The sequence below is a fragment of the Echinops telfairi genome, unplaced genomic scaffold, assembly GCF_000313985.2.
Source record: "Echinops telfairi isolate 266 unplaced genomic scaffold, ASM31398v2 ScPeMD7_6;HRSCAF=24_1, whole genome shotgun sequence".
NCBI classification, from domain to species: domain Eukaryota; kingdom Metazoa; phylum Chordata; class Mammalia; order Afrosoricida; family Tenrecidae; genus Echinops; species Echinops telfairi.
The window spans coordinates 17318167-17338148 of record NW_022103903.1 but is presented as its reverse complement, the minus strand read 5'-3'; the positions used below and the strand labels follow the sequence as shown (position 1 = coordinate 17338148).

Genomic DNA, 19982 nt, shown 5'->3' with positions numbered 1-19982 from the left:
CACAAATAATGTGAAATCTATATTTTCATTAGAATTAGTAGTCACATTTAAATAACTGGGAATACCCTCTCATTTTGATACATTTAAAGGAATACAGGCAGCCTCTGATATGTGACAGAGTTATCTTCTGTTATAAATTCCGTCATAAATAAATTCCGAATCAGTGAAATGCTTCTTTTTACTAATTTTCATTAAGCTTTCTTTTTATTAACAGTATCTTTATAAATCCAATGTTTGTTTAGCATTGTTAATTACATGGGAATGTTAACTTCAAACGACCTCTGCAATTTTGTATATAGTACATATTACTAATGATGAAACCCGAGTCCACTCCTATTGAAACGATGGGTAAAAATGAAACTAAGGCATTAAAGCTTTGTAAACATTTAAATCATCCTTGATATGCTTGCTTTAATGCAAGTCCACAGATGTTTAGCTTCTTTAGAGGGGCACTTTGTTTATGTGGAGGTTGCTCAGCTCCCTGCCATCACGTCCCTTCTGATATACAGCAACTCTGTAGGACAAGGGAGAACTGCCGCCGTGAGTAAGTCTTTATGGGAGTAGAAACTGCCACCTCTCTCCCAGGAAAGTTGCTTAGAAACACCTTTATGTAACGTTAGAATTCTAGAAAACCACTAGGCTTTCTACTTACAGCATCTGAATGAATGTTCTCCATCTTCTTTAATATTCACTAAAATGACTCCACAGACAATTTGTGGTTAAAGTGTGTGTTTTTTTTAATGTTTCAGATTTAAGACTTTTGTTTTATTTAACACAAGTAAACTTGGGTAGTTGGCTCCTTGTTCCCAGGACCCAGCTGTGGTACCATACAACTCCAAACAAGCAGCATTCCCATTGACTATTCTGCTTAGAGAGCACTGAAGCTTTGGCAGCTGACTTGTAATGGGTGAGCGTACTGGTTGAAGGGTCAGTGGCATTGATCCACTTAGGCATCCAGTAAAGGGTCAGCCAGTCAACCCGACCAGGGTAGTGGCATTCAAAGATCTGACGGTAGTAGTCAGCTTCTTTAATTTTTGGAGTATGGAAGGGAAACTTCTCCGAGGCAGTTGCCACTATTGCATCATCAACCTGATGTTCAACAAAGTCCTATAAAATCTTTAACCAAGCATTCTTCTCTGAGGTTGTCCCGTCGCTGAAAGCTTCTTTCGGTCACCAAAGAATCTCTTTAGGTAACAGGTTAATGTCCTCAAAGGCCTCTCACAGGAGATGTTTCTCTATCACATGCTTTGGAATCCTCATTTCTGGTGGGAGAGACAAGTAGCAGGAAGTGAGTCGGTGATCCAGGAACGGGACTCTCAATTCAAGGCCATGGACAGCAGTAGTTCTATATGCACGGAGAACATCAAATAAGTAGAGTTCTCTTAGGAGCCTCTCACTCTCTTCCTCAGTTTTCTCAGCAGATGGAGCCTTGTGAAAATATATGTAACCTTATGTAAGTTCATCTGAACCTTCTCTAGAGAAGATCGCCACACTATTTGTGTTCTTCCCCGTGTATTTGGAAATTAAATACATACCTACGAAAGCACAGAGTGTTGTAATGCCATAAGTTTCCAAGGAAAACATGACTTCATCCAGGGCCTGAATTCCTTCCTCAGAATTAAAGAGGACCTCATGGTGCTCACTTCCAATGTGATTTGCTAGTTTTCTAGCAGCCTGTAAATCAGGACTGTCTTCCATACCAATGACAAACGTCTGGAAGGGATACTGAACATGGGCCTCTTTAAGCTGCTTCATCAGGCTGGCAGCAACTAGGCTGGAATCCAAACCCACTGATACAAGGCATCCTATCCTTCTGTCCATCATGAAACGTTTCTTAACAGCATTGTTAAAGAGGATCCGGATGTTGTTCTTGATGGTCTCTATCTCAAAACCTGGGAATAGTTTCTTCACATTGTCATACATGGCATGCTGAGGCTCATCTCAACAATGATGGTATTTGACCATTTCCACAGACACGACTTTGCTATTGGGCTTTAGGTCCAGAACTTTTTAAAGGAAGTTAATAAGTTGTAATGCCAGTGAGCAATGTTCAAGTTAGTTATTTACCACTACATGTTACAAAGTATCAGGTCTGCCAATAAATGCCCAGAGAGGCACATCACTCCACTGTAATCCTTACCTGTAAGCTCAAACACATGAGTCAGCAAACTCAGCGCCCTGACTGCAGTGCCCAGGGCATCTCACTCCAGTAAGCCTCAGCCTGAAGACACTCAGCTCCACAGTGGTGGTCGGCAAATCCAGCTTCCCCAAATAAGTGTCCGGGGTCACTGCACTCCTCAATCCCACCTCCCGCACCAAAGCTTGCATCTTGACATGCTCAGTGGGTTGGGGAATTCATTACTCTGTTCCATTCTCTGACTCCTGGTTTTGTTGCTGCTCCTCTGATGGTATAGCTTTTGTCTGGTTCCAGGGGCTTCACTCTGTAGGGATCTCAGGTCCAGAAGATGTGCCTCACTCCTGGCTCTTGCTGATAAGGGGATCCCACCTCCTACTTTTGAGAGGGCTCATTTTATACACAGCAGGATGGCACACCAGAGACTCCTGTTTGCAATTAATTACTCACAGGTGAATCCTATCAGTATTTCACCACTACCTTTTTACCAGACCCATGCAGAGAAAGGGCATATAGTGGAAGTGAGAGACCTTGTATAGAAGAACCACATTAAATAACTCACTGGCCCTGTATCACTCTTCCTTACCATAATCCTCTCATAAGGCTTGGACTCTCTCTGATCCTGTTTCACCATTGCTTTAGATGCATCCTACATGTAACCATCTCTTTCACTCTTTTGTAATTTTGGAAAATGGTGGAATTGATGCTTGTTTTGCTGTATATTCTCTTTGTTGGAATCATTTTATTGGGGGCTCATACAACTCTTATCACAATCCATCCATTGTGTCAAGCACATTTATATATTTGTTGCCATCATCATTCTCAAAACATTTGCTTTCTACTTGAGCCCTTGGTATCAGCTCCTCAATTTCCCCTCCCTCCCTACCCCCCTCCGTTATGAACCATTGATAATTTATAAATTATTATTATTTTGTCATATCTTACACTGTCCAACATCTCCCTTCAACCACTTTTCTGTTTTCTGTCCCCCCTGGGAGGGGGTTATATGTAGATCATTGATGTAGTTAAAGTTTATTGTGCCAACCTGGCCAATAAACACATGTGGGGTTAATTGAAGGGCAGAGAGATAAATGGCTTGGTGAGCCTCACCTTTCTAGTTCTCGGGTCCCTTGCTTTGTGATGATTTGACCAGGGTGCAGGTGTCTTAGCCAGTTCCCTGCTTCAACTGACAAGGCTCACTTCCTGCAAGACATCCCTGAGGGGAAGCCACATGGACCTACACCAATGCAGCCCTGAAGCAGCCGTGTGGAGACCTCCGCCAATGCTGAGATGCTTACACGTTCACTGACTCGGCTTTCCTCCTTCAGTTGGCACCATTGCATCTGTTTTGTGAGATGGAGGAGGACTTTGTGGATTGGTATCAGACATATGGGTTAATGTTGGACTTGTGGGCTTTGGCAGCACTGGGTTGATGTTTTCTTGATGTGCGCTTAACCTTTAATATAAAACATTCTCTTATACATGAATTTCTGTGGAATTGTTTCTCTAATGTACCCAAACTAACACAATCATTGTGGGTGGTTCCCCTTTCTCCTGCACCTTTTCCTTACCCTCCTGATATCTCTACTCTCATTGTTGTCCTGAGGGGTTTATCTGTCCTGCATTCCCAGTGTTTCCAGTTCTTATCTGTATCAGTGTACATCCTCTGGTCTAGCCAGATTTGTAAGGTAGAATTGGGATCATGATAGTGGGAGGGAGGAAACACTGATCTCTAAACTGGAAACAATCATTCCTCTACCATGTATGCTGAAACTGAGGCAGACAGGAGGAAGGGGGTTGCTTCATGGATACAATGGTATTCTGTTTTATCTAAGGCATGTGTTTAGGCTTGGTAACAGGTATAGTTCAGCATTTGATATATGTTACTTGATTTAACAAATAAATGAGCAAAATTCCAGCCCTGCCCCCGTGACATCAACACAAAACTCCTGGCCATCTAGTTGATTCTGACACACAGTAACCCCACAAGGCAGAGTAGAACTGCCTTATAAGTTTTCCAAGCTTTTTATTTGTACTATAGATTACTGCTTCCTTGTTTTGCCCATGGACCAGCAATTAATCACTGTTACCTGGGCTCCTTAAGCAAAGCACAGCATAACAAAACAGAAACATTTGATATTTCATTTGGTTGATTGTGACCCATCCCTACTCTATAGGACAGAATAAAACTGCCCCAATGACTTTTTGAGACCAGATTCAAAGCAGACCAGAGTAGTCAGCCGCTCTTTCACCCTCCAGAAGAGCAGCTGGTGGGCAGCTAGAAGAGCCAATTTTGAAGTTAGCAATGCAGTGCTTAACTAGTTGCATCACCAATGCTCCTATTGCTTATAGTGCATTTTAAATTACACAGTAGCATTATTTGCACATGTTCTAAAAACTGGGTTGAAAACTAGTAACATGGAGGCTAATAAATATTAATAACATTTCCCCTCCTTCCTTATAGAGTTAATGTAAGTCAAAATTGATTCAAAAGCCACTGTTACCTCTGGTCCTGGGGGGTTCATCTGTCCTAGATTCCCCGCTTTTCCAGTTCCCATCTGTACCGCCAGTTTGCAAGGTAGAATTGGGGTCATGGTAGTTGGGGAAGAAAGCGTTTAAGAACTAGAGGAAGGTTTTGGGTTTCATTATTGCTATACTGAACCCTAAGTGAATCATCTCCTCCCCACTACCCCTCTGCAAGGTATGTCCAGTTGTCTACAGATGGGCATTGGGTCCCCATCATGCGCCACCCTTATTCATGATGATATGATCCCTGCCCCCCCCCCCCACCCGCCCAGCCCTTGGTGTTTGAAGCCTGATCCCTTCGGCCCTTCATGATCACACATGTTGGTGTGCTGCTTCCATGTGGGCTTTGTTGCTTCTGGGTTAGATGGCCACTTGTTTACTTTCAAGCCTTTAAGTCCCCAGACGCTATAGGTCTCGATAGCCGGGCACCATCAGCCTTCTTCACCACACCTACTTATGCACACATTTGTCTTCCGCATTTATGTGGAGGGAAGGGGGCGTAAGTAAGGGGGAATTGATCACAAGGATCTACATATAACCTCCTCTCTGGGGGATGGGCAACAGAAGGGTGGGTGAAGGGAGACGCTGGGCAGTGTAAGATAAGATATAATAGTTGTTCATAAATGATATAGGGTTCATGAGGGAGGGGGGAGTGGGGAGGGAGGGGGAGGGGAAAAAAGGAAAATCAGCTAATTCCAGGAACCCAAGAGGAAAGCAAATTTTGAAAATGATGAAGGCAGCAAATGTATAAGTGTGCTTTACACAATTGATCTATGTATTGTGATGAATTGTATGAGCCCCAATAAAATGATTAAAAAAATAAAATATAGTTTGCAATTTTCAAAAAAAATTTGATTCAAAAGCAGTGGGGTTGGCGGGGGGTGGGGGGAAGAGAATCTATTCTCTCCTACTGCTGTCTTTGTCTCCCACCAACCCCATTTTTCTTCAACCAATACATTGTGTCTGCCATGCCTAATTAGCCCAAGGCTTTGATTTGACATGATATAGCCCTTTGCAAGTCAAGTTATGGAGTGCTGGCGGCGTCATGGACTACACTCTGTGCTGTTAAACATAACTTGAGCGGCTTGAACCCAAAGAGATTTAAAGTCTTTAAAGCCCCAAAGGGCAGTTCTGTCCTGTCCTAACGTGTCACTGTGAGTTGGAGTAGACTTGTTGGCAATGACATACTTTAGATTCTTTCAATAGACAGAAACCAATCTTCTTATTAGTTATCATGCTTTTGGAAGTTGTATCTAAATTCAGGACAGTTAACAAAGTCATTATCATTAATAAACACATTTCAAAATGTTGTTATACTGTACATATAATATTGGTACAATAGTCACAGTCACATTTATTAGAAAGCCTTATAGCATATGAATTGATTTTATATGGGAACATTATTTCACTTAATTTAAAAAGTTGGATGTCTAGTTATAATACATTGAGAAGTACATGTTTTTCAAATAGTATAGAAGAGCACTGTTATTGTACAATCAGTCTCTTTAATTGACAGACATTTTTAACTATGCTTAGATATTCGTATATTCAGAAGTGAATTTAATAAATAGATCATCTAAAATTTGGGCTGCTTTTCAATAAAAGCACAATATTCTTTCATAAATTAATATTTAAGTTATGAATAGCCTTTTAATTTTCCTATAGTTGCTATGCTTGCTGTTGTTGTTCTTAGGTTGCAGGAAGTCAGCTCTGACTCATAATGTCCCTGAGTACAGCAGAATGAAACACTATTGGATCCTGTACCATCCTCATGGTTGTTGTTATGCTTGAGCCCATTGTGGCAGCCGCTGTAGGAATCCATCTCCTTGAGGGTTGAGATAGTTTATTGTGCCAGCCTGGCTGATAAACGCAGGTGGGATTGACAGAAGGGCGGAGAGATGGATGGCTTGGTGAGCCTTGACTTTCTTGTCTCTCGCTCTGTGATCATCGGACCAGTGTGCGGCTGCCTTGCTTGTCCTGTGCCTAGCCTGTGGACTGTGGGACGCCTAGCCTGTGGACTGTGTCACTGTAAGTTGAGGTCCCTTTAAGACATCTCTGGAGCTGGGGACTGGCAGTTGGTGACCTGGCTGGCAGTTGGTGACCTGCCTTGCGATTAGCTGCTGTGCTGACATAGCCTAACTCTCTCTATAAATAGAGGAAGATCTGGCAGCAGACTAGACTTGAAGGACTGCTAGTCTCTCACAACTCTCTCTCATGGGAGTGAGTTGCAGTGAGCCATTTGTAGTGCTTTATAATTTAACCGTTCATTTCTTGTATTATATATTTATCTGTATATGATTTAACAGTTCATTTCTCATTATATATCTAATTATCTTTATAAATAAATATATTATATTATCAGGAATTTGGTTTTATCTCTCTAGAGAACCCTGTCTAACACAAGGGTCTTCCTCTTTTTCATTGCCCTTCCACTTTACTGAGCATAATGTCATTCTCCATGGACCGGTCTTTCCTAATAACACTTCCAAAGTACATGAGAGAAGTTTTGCAAACCTCACTTCCAAGAAATATTCTGGATGTGCCTCTGTCAAGACATATGTGTTTGTTCTTTCAACAGTAAATGCCACTTTCAGTATTCTTCACCAGCATCATCATTCAAATGCATCAAGTCACTTGGGCTTTCTTATTCCGTTTGACCATCACATGCATACGAAGCAAGTGAGGAGTACCATAACTTGGGTCACTTGTACATTAGTCCTCAAAGTAACATCCTGCTGTTCAATACTTTAAAGAAGTCTTGTGAAGTAAATATATTTACTCAATGAAATGCATTGTTGGCTTTTTTGACTTCTGCTTCCATGAGCATTGATTGTGGATCCAAGCAAGCTGAAATCATAGAAAACTTCAGTCTCCTATCTGTTTGTCATGTTGTTACCTATTGTTCCAGTTGTGCAGATTTTTTTCTTTACCTTGGGTTTTAATTCATAATGAAGACAGCAATCCCTGCTCTTCATCAGCAAGTGCTTCATGGCTTCCTCACTTCCAGCAACCAAGTTTGTGTGATCTGCATATCTCAGGTTGTTCCTTCCTCCAATTCTGATGCTGAATTATTTTTTATATTGTCTACCTTCTTTGATTATTTGGTCAGCATACACATTAAACAAGTGCCATGAGAATATACAACCCAAGTGAAAACCTTTCCTGAATTTTAACCATAAGTATTCCTTTGTTCTGTTTGCATAATTGCCTCTTGTTATATGCAGAAGCTCTACAAGAGGACAATGATGTGATCTGTAATTCTTATTCTTCTCAAAATAATCCATAGTTTGTTATTATCCACACAATTGAATATTTTTGTATAGAAAAAATATACAAGTAAAAACTTTTCTGATATTCTCTGCTTTCAATCAAGATTCATCTTACCACAATGATATCCTTTCCTCCATGTCTTCTTCTAACTCTGGGTGATGTCTGCCAGTTCTCTCAATGTACTGCTACGACCATTGTTGAATGGTCTTCAGCAAAATTTCCTTTGCATGTGATATTGATGATATTGTTTGATAATTTAGAATGGGTACAAATGTACATCTCTTCTAGTCTGTTGACCAAGTAGCTGTCTTCCAAAATTTTGGGCATATGTGAATGAATGCCTCCAATGCTTCATCAACTTGTTGAAATATTTCATATGGTATTCTGTCAGTTACTGTAATGTTCACGGCCTTCAGTACTGTTGGACTTCTTCCTTCAGCATCATACATTCCTAATCAGATGCGACCTTTTGAAATGGTTGAATGGAGGCAAGTTTTTTTTGGTACAATGATTGTATCTTTCTTCCATATTCTTTTGATGCTCTCTGCATTGTTCAAAATTATGACCACTGAACCTTTTAATATTACAACTCAAGGCTAGATTTTTTCTTCATTTTTTTCAGCTGAAAGAACCAAAATAATGCTAGTAGTAATATGATCTGTTTAGATACTGAACATTAAAATATATGAGAACAATACATGTGTAGAAATTGAGAGTGATTTAAAGTGTATAAATTTATTATATATTCTTGGGAGAAGGAACACATTAATTAAATAAATAAAGTCAAAATTCATATTTTTTAATATCCAGATAATCATCAAAACATTAACAAACCAAAACCAAACTTGCTGTCATGGGATCAATGCTGAATCATAGTGACCCCTGTGCGTTTCTGAAACTACAGTCTTTATGAAAGTAGAAAACCCAGTCATTCTCCAAAGGAGATGGTGGTGGTTTTGAATTGTCGACCATGCAGATCACAACTCAACATAGAACTACTATATCACCAAGGCTCCCAAAACAGTAATAGATGACTTTATTACTTCTGTAGTCTTCATTTTTTCCCTAAATAAATGCATTCTTGCATTTTTTCAGTGTTGGTCTTTGCCCTAGAAAGCTAACCTAGAAAGGTTTAGTGGGAAACTTTGCCCTATAATTCTTTGATAGCTTATTAAAAAAAAAAAAAAAAAGCATTGGCTTAAAATCTAAAATTAAAAGAATAAGGTAGGGTAGTTTTATCTTGTTCCAATCTTAAGTATCACTTACTAAAGTCCCCTAAGGTTATATAGTGGGTAGCACAGAATATTCAGTTTTATTGTTATACCTGTGTTCTTTTGACTATGAAAAAACATTTAAGTGTGTGAATCTTAGTAAGTTATAGATAATATTTAAACAAATGGGTAGTCCAAACACTAATTTTGCTGATCAAGGACACAAAAGAGAGGCAGTTATTCAAACAATCAAATGGGTATACTGCATGGTTTTAAATCAGGAAAGGTATGTGTCAGGTATGTGTCTTTTCATTATACAAGCAAATAATCCAAAAAGCTGTGGTACATGAAAATTGAGGAATCAGGATGGAAGGAAAACTGATTAACTATCTGTGATATGCAAATGACACAACCTTTCTTCCTGAAAGCAAATAAAGGACTTTTTTTTAACACTTACATAAGAAGAGCAAAGACTAGTCTTCAGGATGGTATACACTTCGATGAAAAGAAAACAAAATTTTCAACTGGGCCAAAAGACATTATAATAAGTGGAAAAATATTGAAATTATTAATTATTTTATTTTACTTGAATCCATGATTAACACCCATGAAAGCAGCAGTAATGAAATCAAGGATAGATTGCTTTGTGTAAATATGTTAACCAAAACTATTTTCAATAGCTTCATATGAAAATGGATGCTGATTAAGGAATGAGGAAAAACACAGGAAAATTACATATTTACTTTTTTTTAAGTTGTAGATTGCAAGTCAATTATACTCCACATACTATGAAAATAATACACAACAACAATACAAATAAGATAAACAGAAAAAGAGAGTCTAAAACAAAGTTAAGGAAGTTCAGACATCATCAACCAACCAACTAACCAACCAACCAACCAAAAATAAAAAATAACCCAACCCCATCCCTGTCCAGTCCATTCTGACTGAGCAGAACTGCTCTGTTGAGTTTCCAAAGCTGTGAGTCTTTTTTTTAATACTTTTATTGTGGGCTCTTATATATCATCACAATCCATACATTTGTCCAGTTGGTCAAGCACATTTTCACATGTGCTACCATCATCATTTTCAAAGCAGTCTCTTCCCACTTGAGCCCCTGATATCAGCTCCCAATTCCTTTCCCCTTCCCCCACCCCAACCCTCCCTCATCAACCCTTGATAAGTTATAGATTGTTATCTTACATCATCCTCCCTTGCCCCCCACCCACTTTTCTGTTGTTTGTTCTTCTGGGAGGGGGTTATAGATTGATCCTTGTGATTGATTCAACCTTTCTCCCCCCACCTTCCCCTAATCCTCCTGGTAACTCTACTCTCATTGTTGGCACTTGGAGTTTTATCTATCCTGGATTCCCTGTGTTGTGGGTGCTTATCTGTAGCATTATGCATGTTTTGGTCTAATCCGATTTGTAAAGTAGAATTGAGGTATATGAAATGAGAAGGGAATAGAACTATGTACTCCCATCTATATGTTAAGAATTAAGGTTACAGGTTGACATTGGGACTCGACTCAGATATACCCTCAACACAAGAACACTTTGTTCTAACAATCTGGCATTCTGTGATGCTCACCTTCCTGACAGGATCGCTGAAGACAAAATGGTTGCTTAAGCAAATGTGGTGAAGAGAGCTGATGGTGCCTAACCGTCAAAAGATATAGCATCTACAGTCTTAAAGGCTTGAAGATAAACAAGCAGCCATTAAGTTGAGAAGCAACATCGCCCACATGGAAGAAGCACAGATCCCATGTGATCATGAGGTGTTGGTGGGATCAGGTATCAGGCATCTAAGACCCAGAATAAAATCATACCCAACGGGAAGGGTGGTGGTGGTGGGGGGCATGGAGTGGAAACCCAATGCCCATCTGTAGACAATTGGACATCCCCTCACAGAGAGGTCACAGGGAAGAGATGAACCAATCAGGGTGCAGTATAGCACCGATTGAAAGACACAACTTTCCTCTAGTTCTTTGGTGCTTTCTTCCCACCACTATCATGGCATTAATTATGTTGTTGAAGAATATTGACCATACCTCCGTCTTCCAGGAACAAATCTGTCATGGAAGAATAATAGCCAGAATTCTCCTTAGAACGGAATATATTGAGATTTAGACTCACACAGTTGAAAAAATATTATAATGAATTGTCAGAGATGCACTTCAAAATGTAACTGAGGAAGAACTGTCTTCTCAAAATAGAGTCAACCATAATTATGTGAATAGAGTAAACCTTGTGAGAGTAAAGCCTTTGGGACCTTTCTTTGCACATGGAACATAATTTAAAATGATAAGTAACAGTTGCAAAAATCTAATAATCTGAACTTGGGACATGTGAAGTATGAATACAGGAAAATTGGAAGCCTTAAAAAATGAAGATGGAATGCATGAAGAATAGTGAACTATGCTTAGTGAGCTGATATGGACTGGTACTGGCCATTTTGAATTAGAAAACCATATAATTTACTGTGCTAGGAATAAAATAATAATTTTAAATTGCCACCACATTTACCATCATAAAGGACACTTCCTGATCTATTTTGAAACAGAAAGCTAATAGTGACAGGAATATACGTATCTACTTTCAATGAAATCTAATTGACACAACCATTATGCAAATGTATGTATCCACCACTAAAACTAGTGATGAAGAAATTGAAGAATTCTATTAGTGTCTTTTCTTCCATTTGAAATTGGTCCAACATACAATCAAGAAGCTTTGATAATCATTGGTGATGAGAATGTAAAAGATGGAAACAAAGAAGAAGAAACACTAGTTGGAAAATATGATCTTGGTGATAGAAATGAATCTGGGTATTACAATAGGATTTTGTAAGACTAATAACTTGTTTATAGCAAATACCTTCTTTTTCCCCAACAAAACAAATGGCAACTACTCTCTTGGAATTCTCTAAATAAAATCCACAAAAATAAAATCAACTACATCTGAGGGAAGAGATGATGGAGAAGGTCAATATCAGCAGCAAAAACAAGGTCTGGGGTGAAGGCAATGCAACATCAATTGTTCACATGTAACTCCAGGTTGAAGAAGAAAAATATTAAAACAAGTCCAAGAGAGCCAAAGTCCAAATTTGAGTCTATGTCCCCCTGAATTTCAAGAACGCCTCCAGAACAGATGCTGCACTGAACATTAATGACAGAAGATCTGATGGGCAGCCAGATGACAGGTGCAAAGGGCAGTGAGAAGAGCCTGTGGAACAAGGGATGTCCTTGCTGCTGCCAGAGGGACCATTCCCCAAGAGAGTGGAAGGGGATTTAAAACAAAAGAAAGAAAAGATCAAAGTGGATGTAAGAAGAGACCCCGAAACATGTCCTTAAATGTTGAGTAGCTAAGGAAAATGGAAGAAATGATGAGGTCAAAGAATTGAACAGAAAATGTCAAAGGCAGTTTCAAAAGACAAAGGAAAATATTATAATAAAATATGCAAAGACCTAGCATTAGAAAACCAAAAAGGAATAACATGCTCAGAATATCTTAAACGGAAAGACCTCAAGTAAAAATTCAATTCTTGAGTTGAAATATTGAAAGATTCTATGGGAAAAATATTGAATGTTGCAGGAAGCATAAGAAGATGGAAAGAATACACAGAGTCACTGTATGAACAAGACATTCAGTCATTTCAGGAAGTAGCATATGATGAAGGGCCAATAGTACTAAAGGAAGGACTTCAAAGTGTGCTGAAAGCATTAACCAAAAACAAGGCTCCGGGAATTGATGGAATGACAAATGAAATGTTTCAACAAGCTGATGAAGCACTCAATTATCTGACAGGTTATTGGAAAGATGTCTATGTGGCAAATTGACTGGAAGAGATACATATTTATGCCCATTCCAAAGAAAAGTGATTCAAGAGAATGCTCAAATTATAGAAAAAATATCATTAATAACACATGCAAGTAAAATGTTGCTGAAGACCATCCAGCAATAGTTGTCGCATAGCAGTGATAGGAAGCTGCCAGAGATTCAGGGTGCATTCAGAAGAACATGTAGAACAAGGGATATCCGTTTACTCCCGTTTTATTGACTATGCCGTTATTGGGCTGTGTGGACCATAATAAACTCTGGGGAGCCTTGAGACGGATGGGAACTCCAGACCACTGCATTGTGTACATGTGGAACTGTACATGGATCAAGAGGCAGTTGTGCAAACCAAGCAAGTGAATCCTGCATGTTTTAGAATCAGGAAAGGTGTGTGTCAGGATACTTTGCTCTCATCATGCTTATGCAATCTGTACACTGAGCAAATAATCAGGGAATCTGGACTACTTGTAAATCAGAGTTGGAGGAAAGCTTGTGGTATGCAGGTGACACAACCTGGCTTGCTGAAAGTAAGGAGGCCTTGAAACACTTGCTGATGGAAAACAAGGATTGCAGCCTTCAATATGCATTGAAGTGTAAACAAGAACACAATCTTCCCAATTGGACCAGTAGGTAATATCATGGCAAATGAAGAAACTGTTGAAGTTGTCAATGATTAGGTCCAGCTCTGATCCACAATCAATGCTTATGGATGGTGCAGGACTGGGCAGTGTTTTGTTGTGTTGAACACAGGGTCACTATGAGTCAGAACTGACTTGATACCACTTAACAAATGCAACAACAAAATTTGAGGAAACTCCGAATTCTATTTTTCAACAGACAAATGCAACATTGCGAGCATTACTTTTTCTATGCTAAGGAAGCTACCTGGACAACCGGCTGGAAGATTTTCATATTTAAGTTCATTCCAAAGTCAAGTGATCCAATGGAATGTGAAACTGTAAAATAATACAATTCACATTTCAAGCAAGAAAAGTTTGTTAACGATAATCCAAAACCAGTTGCAGCAGTACAAACGCCAGACACTGCTAAAAATTCAGTCTGGATACAGAAAAAGACATAGGACGAGAGATATCATAGCTGACCTTAAAAAAAATTGCTGAAAGCAAAATATACCAGAAGGACAATTACAATTCTCTGACCCTTTTCTGCTTTTGTTCATTAGGCTTTCAGTATCTGACGATCATTTTAATATAGCCATTAAGGTTCACAGTGGCTAATTTCCAAAGTGAGCAGCCTGTTCTTTCTTCAGAGTCTGTTCTTAGTCTGGAAGCTCTACCAAAACCTTTGGGTAACCCTGCTGGTATTTGGAATATCAGTGACATATCTCCCAGTATCACAGCAAAATAAAAAAAATTCACCACAGTACAACAAATTGACAAACAAGTGGTAACAATTCCTAGAGCCTTGTTTTAACAAAAAAATGTCCTATACTGCTTAAGGTTTATCCTTCAGTTTCATTGGATCTTGACTACATACTACTTTATAAAATATTGGAAAACGAATCAATCTTTTTTGGTACCGTGACTCTGTGTACTCATTCCTACCATGTTTTTTGTGTCATGAATTATTTAATATTTCCCCCATTCTGTTGCTGTTAGATGTCACCCAATTGGTTCTATTCATAGCGAACCCTATGCACAACAGAAAATCACAATATAGTCCATCACTACTCTCACAATTGTTATTATACTTGAGCCTATGTTGCAATTACAGCTGTCCTTTTCCCAAGACAGATTGTTTTCCTGGCAATCCATTGTACTCTCAATATTCTTCTCTAACACAATCACTCAAATGCATAATTTATTCTGTGGTCTCCCTTATTTATCCGACTTTCACAGACATAGGAAGTAATTGGAACAGGCTCAGGCATTCCTTAGTCCCCAAAGGAACAGCTTTGTGCTTTTACACTTTAAAGAGATTTTGCACACTAACGTTTTGCCTAATGCAATACAGAGCTTGATTTCTTGACTGCTTCTTCCATGAACATTGATTGTGGATCCATACAAGACAAACGATTGACAACTTAAATCTTTGCTCCATTTATCATGAGGTTTTCTATTGATCCTGTTGTGTGAAATTTTGCATTCTTTATATTGAATTGTAATCGATATCGCTAACTATATTCTTAGAGCATCATCATTAAATGCTTCAGGTTCTCTTAGCTTTCAGCAAGCAGGGTTTTGTCATCTGCATATCAAAGGTTGTTAGTGATGGCACATTCTTTATGTAGTACAGCTTTTTGGGATTATTTGCACAGCATACAGGTTGAGTAAATTCCGTGAAAGGGTATAACTCTGACACATGCCTTTCATGATTTTAAGCCATCTTGCTATTATGTATGAAAACCTGTCTCTTGGCCTGTGTATACATTCCACATAAGCACAATCTCCACAATATTATCCTAAGTTTGTTATGTTCCACTCAGGAGAATATCTTCAGATAGTCAGTAAATCAAAATTCAACCTCTTATATTCTCCCCTTTACTTCACGACTCATCCATCTGAAATTAGCAATAATATCCCCTGTTCCATGTCCGTTTCTGAAGCCTACTTGAAATTCTGGCAGCTACCTGTCAATGTACTACAGCAACCTCAGAAAAACATTCACTTCCATGTGATATCACTGATATTTTTTCAGGAATATCGCCATTCTATGAATCACTTTTCTCTGCAATGTACATAAGTACAGATATCTTCCAGTTGGTTGACCAGGTACTGCCTTACAAATTTCTTGGCATAAACTTCCAGTATTGCATCACTTTGGTTGAAGCATTTCAGTTGGTTTTCTGTCAATTGCTGCAGCCTTGCTTTTTGCTAGTATCTTCAGTGCAGCTTGGATTTCTTCTGTCAAGACAAATGGTTCTTGATCATATAGAACTTCATGAAATTGTTGATCATCTACTAACTATTCTTGGCATAATGATTGTGTTATTTCTTCCATTTTCTTTCGATACTTTGTGCTTTGCTTGTTTCGCCCATGGAATCACATAACATTGCAACTTGAGTCTTTTTCCCCCCTTTATTTCTTTCAGCTTGATATATGCTGAGTTCTTCCTTTTTAGCTTTCTCTCTCTAGTTTTTTGTATATTTAATTTTAATTACTTCTTTTCTCTTTTTGATTTACCCTTTCAAATGATCTCATTAGCTGTTTTGCTTCCTATCCCTTACATTCTATTTAACTATGTTACATTCAAAGCACGTTACAGTTTCTTCAGACGTCCACTCTGGTCTTTTAGTCTTTACTTTCTTTTTAATGACCTTTTATGTTCTATAGTATGATATTTTCTGATATCATTTTACAACTTATTAGTTTACAATGCATCAAATCTACTCTTGAAATCTTCTTTAAATTTAGGTGGAATACACTCAAGATCTTATTTCAGATCTAGTGGATTTGATTTTGTTTTCTTAGATTTTTTTTCTTTAACCTGAACTTGCGTTGAACTTGCTTATGAATAATTGCTGCTTTGTTACATGCTTAACCTTCCTTTTGATGATGATCTTTAGATTGCCCAAGTGTCTTTCTACAGTTACACAATTTGATTCCTGTTTATTCCATGCATGGAGGTGCATGCATATCATTGGAATTTGTGTTGAAAAAAATATTTGCAATAAAATAGTCGTTGGTCTTTCAAAATTCCATTCTACTCTCTCTGATGTGATTTCTATCACCATGGCCACCTTCATTTATGTTTACGGTTTTCATGCCCAATGACCAGTAATTACCAATGCATTGGATTGAATACTTGACCAACTTCAGCTTATAAAAGTTGGTAACAATGAACATGTTTTTCATTTTTGGGCATTACTGGTTTGTGCATAAATTTGAGTAATAGTCACTAAATTAGGTTTCCTTGAAAGTGTATGGATATTATACTATCACTGATAGCAATGTACTTCACAATAGACTTTTTTTGAGGATGAATATGATGCCATGCTGCTAATACAGAAGATTTATATAGATATTCTTGTGCTCTATTTCCCTTTTTGATGCTTTATAATGTTTCTAGACCCACACTCTCTATGTCCTTTTGTTTTGATTAGGAATTGATGTTTGCAGTCATTCCTTCTCAGCTGTACCACATCAGTAAATGAAATCATTACTTCAGTTACATCAGTTAAGTTGATTTCACTGCGATGAGGCAGCTCTTCCACTGTTGCATTTGAGTGTCTTCCACCTAATATGTTCAACTTCTTCAATTATGTTCATGTTCCTAATGTTCATAAGGTTTTCAGACAGGAGGCTCTGTTGGGGGAAAAACAAACAAACGGAAGCATCTAGATAGGAAATCAGCTTGCTACCAGATAAACTAGTAACTGACATCAAATGCAAGACTTAGTCCCAGAGAAGAGCATATGAGCCTGGTATAGACAAGCAGTAGAAAGGCCTGACTGATTTTAGGTCAATAGCTAATTCACTGAATCCTTCATTGAAATACAAGCATTTTATGTTTAAAGTCATTCATGTATATAATAGTTTATTATGTTGCTAACACAAGCTAATCAATTAATATTATTTTCTATAATCATCATCATAGAACCAACATATAACTTGGAGATTATTAAACTAAAGTTGTTTTTTTTTTTTTTAATTTATTAATTAACTGCTACCTTCAAGGTCATCAGTTTAAACCTATTAGCTGTTTGGGGGGAGAAAGTTGAGGTTTTCTGTTCCCAAACCCTATATAGAATCACTATATCATTGTGTTGGAGAAATAAATGTTATTTTCAATTTGAAGGTGTTTTCTTAACTATAGTTATTATATAATACAAAGAGTACGATTCTCTGAATAATTTTAAATCTAAATATCTTTCATGGCATCTTTAAAATGAAAAAGTTAAAGTAAAATTATTATTATCAACTCTAATAACTCATGGTAGTTTTATGGCAGTAGATTCACTATAGATACTAATTTTTATGATGAGCATCTATGTCATGGTGCATAGCAAGACAACAGTAAAGTAGAAAACAAAGTTTCTGTGCCTTGGTTCTCTAATTAAAATATAGCCAAAACAATATATCAAAATTTATGACCTTCATAATTCTGCATTACTTCTGTCTTTCTTGTATTAAGATCCGAATTTTAGTATTTTTTTAAGTACCAAATATTCAGCTACAAATTCTTTAAGTTCAATGTCCATGTTAGGATGTTTGATCCGAAGGGGCAATAAAACTAGAGAAAGGTATCATAAAATAGTAATATCAATTACTTTTCAGCATGCATAGAAATGTCTTGTTATTATTGAGCTACATCAGTCTGAAAACAGGAAGTATCTATGAAAATTAATACTAAAGGAACATTCCCCTGATTTTCTGAATTAAAATTATGGTACAGTTTTAAAAGATGTAGACATTGAGGCTCTTTTTCCATTTTTCTGAATTGGCATCTCTAAAATAGCCTTTTTTTTTTCAATCATTAGTGTGAGATGAATCACCTGAATTCCTGGTTCCTTAAGACTACTATTCTGATATATAATACATAATCTATATTTTTATACTTACTCTATATTTTATGAATAATTACCATAAGTAAAACAATAATATTTTGAGGATTATTCTTCTAAAGTGTTCCACTCCCTCCATTCACCCTGATTTATTGATGGAATGCTAAGTGCAAGTTCAAGCTCAGCACTTTGAACCCACTAACCATTTTGGGAGAGAAAGTTGAGACTATCTGTTTCCATAAAAATGTTTAGATTCAGAAATCATATATAGACCATTGAGATGGGGTTGTGTGCTGTGAGGGCGCAGCTCTCCCCAGCTTAACTTGAGGGCACTTTAGCCTGAGGAATTTACCCTCTGGCACGCCTAGCCAAGGAACTCACCCTTAGGGTTTACAGATTGAATTCCTGTCAACATTCTCCTTCAATAAGGTTTTCCCTATCAATGTTTCCAGAAGCATATTTCCATGTCTTTCTCCCAAGTCTGACTTAGTCTAGAAGCTCCACTGAATCTTGTCCACCATGGATGGCCCTGCTGGTATTTAAAATACCTCTGGCTTAGGTCCAACATTAGAACAACATTCAATGCAACAGAGAGAGAGAGAGAGAGAGAGAGAGAGAGAGAGAGAGACATAGTGGTGGCACAACTACTGTAGTTGCTTTTAATAGTTTTTTTTGTAACACATGCTAGAAAACGAACACTAACATTCTCTGTAACTCACAACAACTTATAATTATTTCTCTTGTATATCTCCTTTGTTACCTCTGACTGCTTTTGGATGTAGTCCACATTCATGTCTTCACAATTTGTTACTCCACTAACAGATTTTCCAGGGACATGTTCTCATAGCAGAGGGCTCATTAATAACAACAAAAGGCTGTTGGAAACCAGTAATTGTTTCTAAAATGCAAATTATGTTGGTGTTTTTAAGTGCCATTAAGTTGATTCTGATTCATAGTGAACTTATGTACAAAAAAAAAAAAATGAAACACTGCCCAGTCCTATGCCATCCTTACAATTATTCTTATGTTTAAGCCCATTGTTGCAGCCACGGAGACAATCAGTCTTGCCAAGGACCCTCCTCTTTTTCACTGCACTGCAACTTTAAGAAAACATGATGTTTTTATTCAGGGACTGGTCAAAACATGTCCAAAGTAGATGAGCTGAATTCTTGCCACCTTTGTCTCTATGGAATATTCAGATTGTATTTCTTTCAAGACATATTTGTCCATTGTATTGGCAGTCACTAGTACTTTCAAAACTCTTCAACAGCACCATAATTCAAATGCATCGATTCTTCTCCAGGCTTCCTGATTTAGTGTCCAAGTGCTCAATAGAAAGTAAATATCTAGAAAAGAACGATGGCATCAAATGTACAAATTTGCCTGATACAATAGATACATGGATTATTATTAGAGTAGTAAGAGTTCCCAATATAAAAAAATCTTATGTGATATCTCACTATGGTTTTAATTTCCATGACAAGTAATCATTCTTTGTTTATGAATGATTCCTCTGATTTGGCCACTTATGTTGGGTTAA

The 19982-nt window shown here is 37.8% G+C and overlaps 1 pseudogene; it reads right to left on the bottom strand.

Moving 5' to 3' along the window:
* Positions 1–765: 765 nt before the first annotated feature.
* Positions 766–2328, bottom strand: LOC101654730 (annotated as a pseudogene).
* Positions 2329–19982: the final 17654 nt, after the last annotated feature.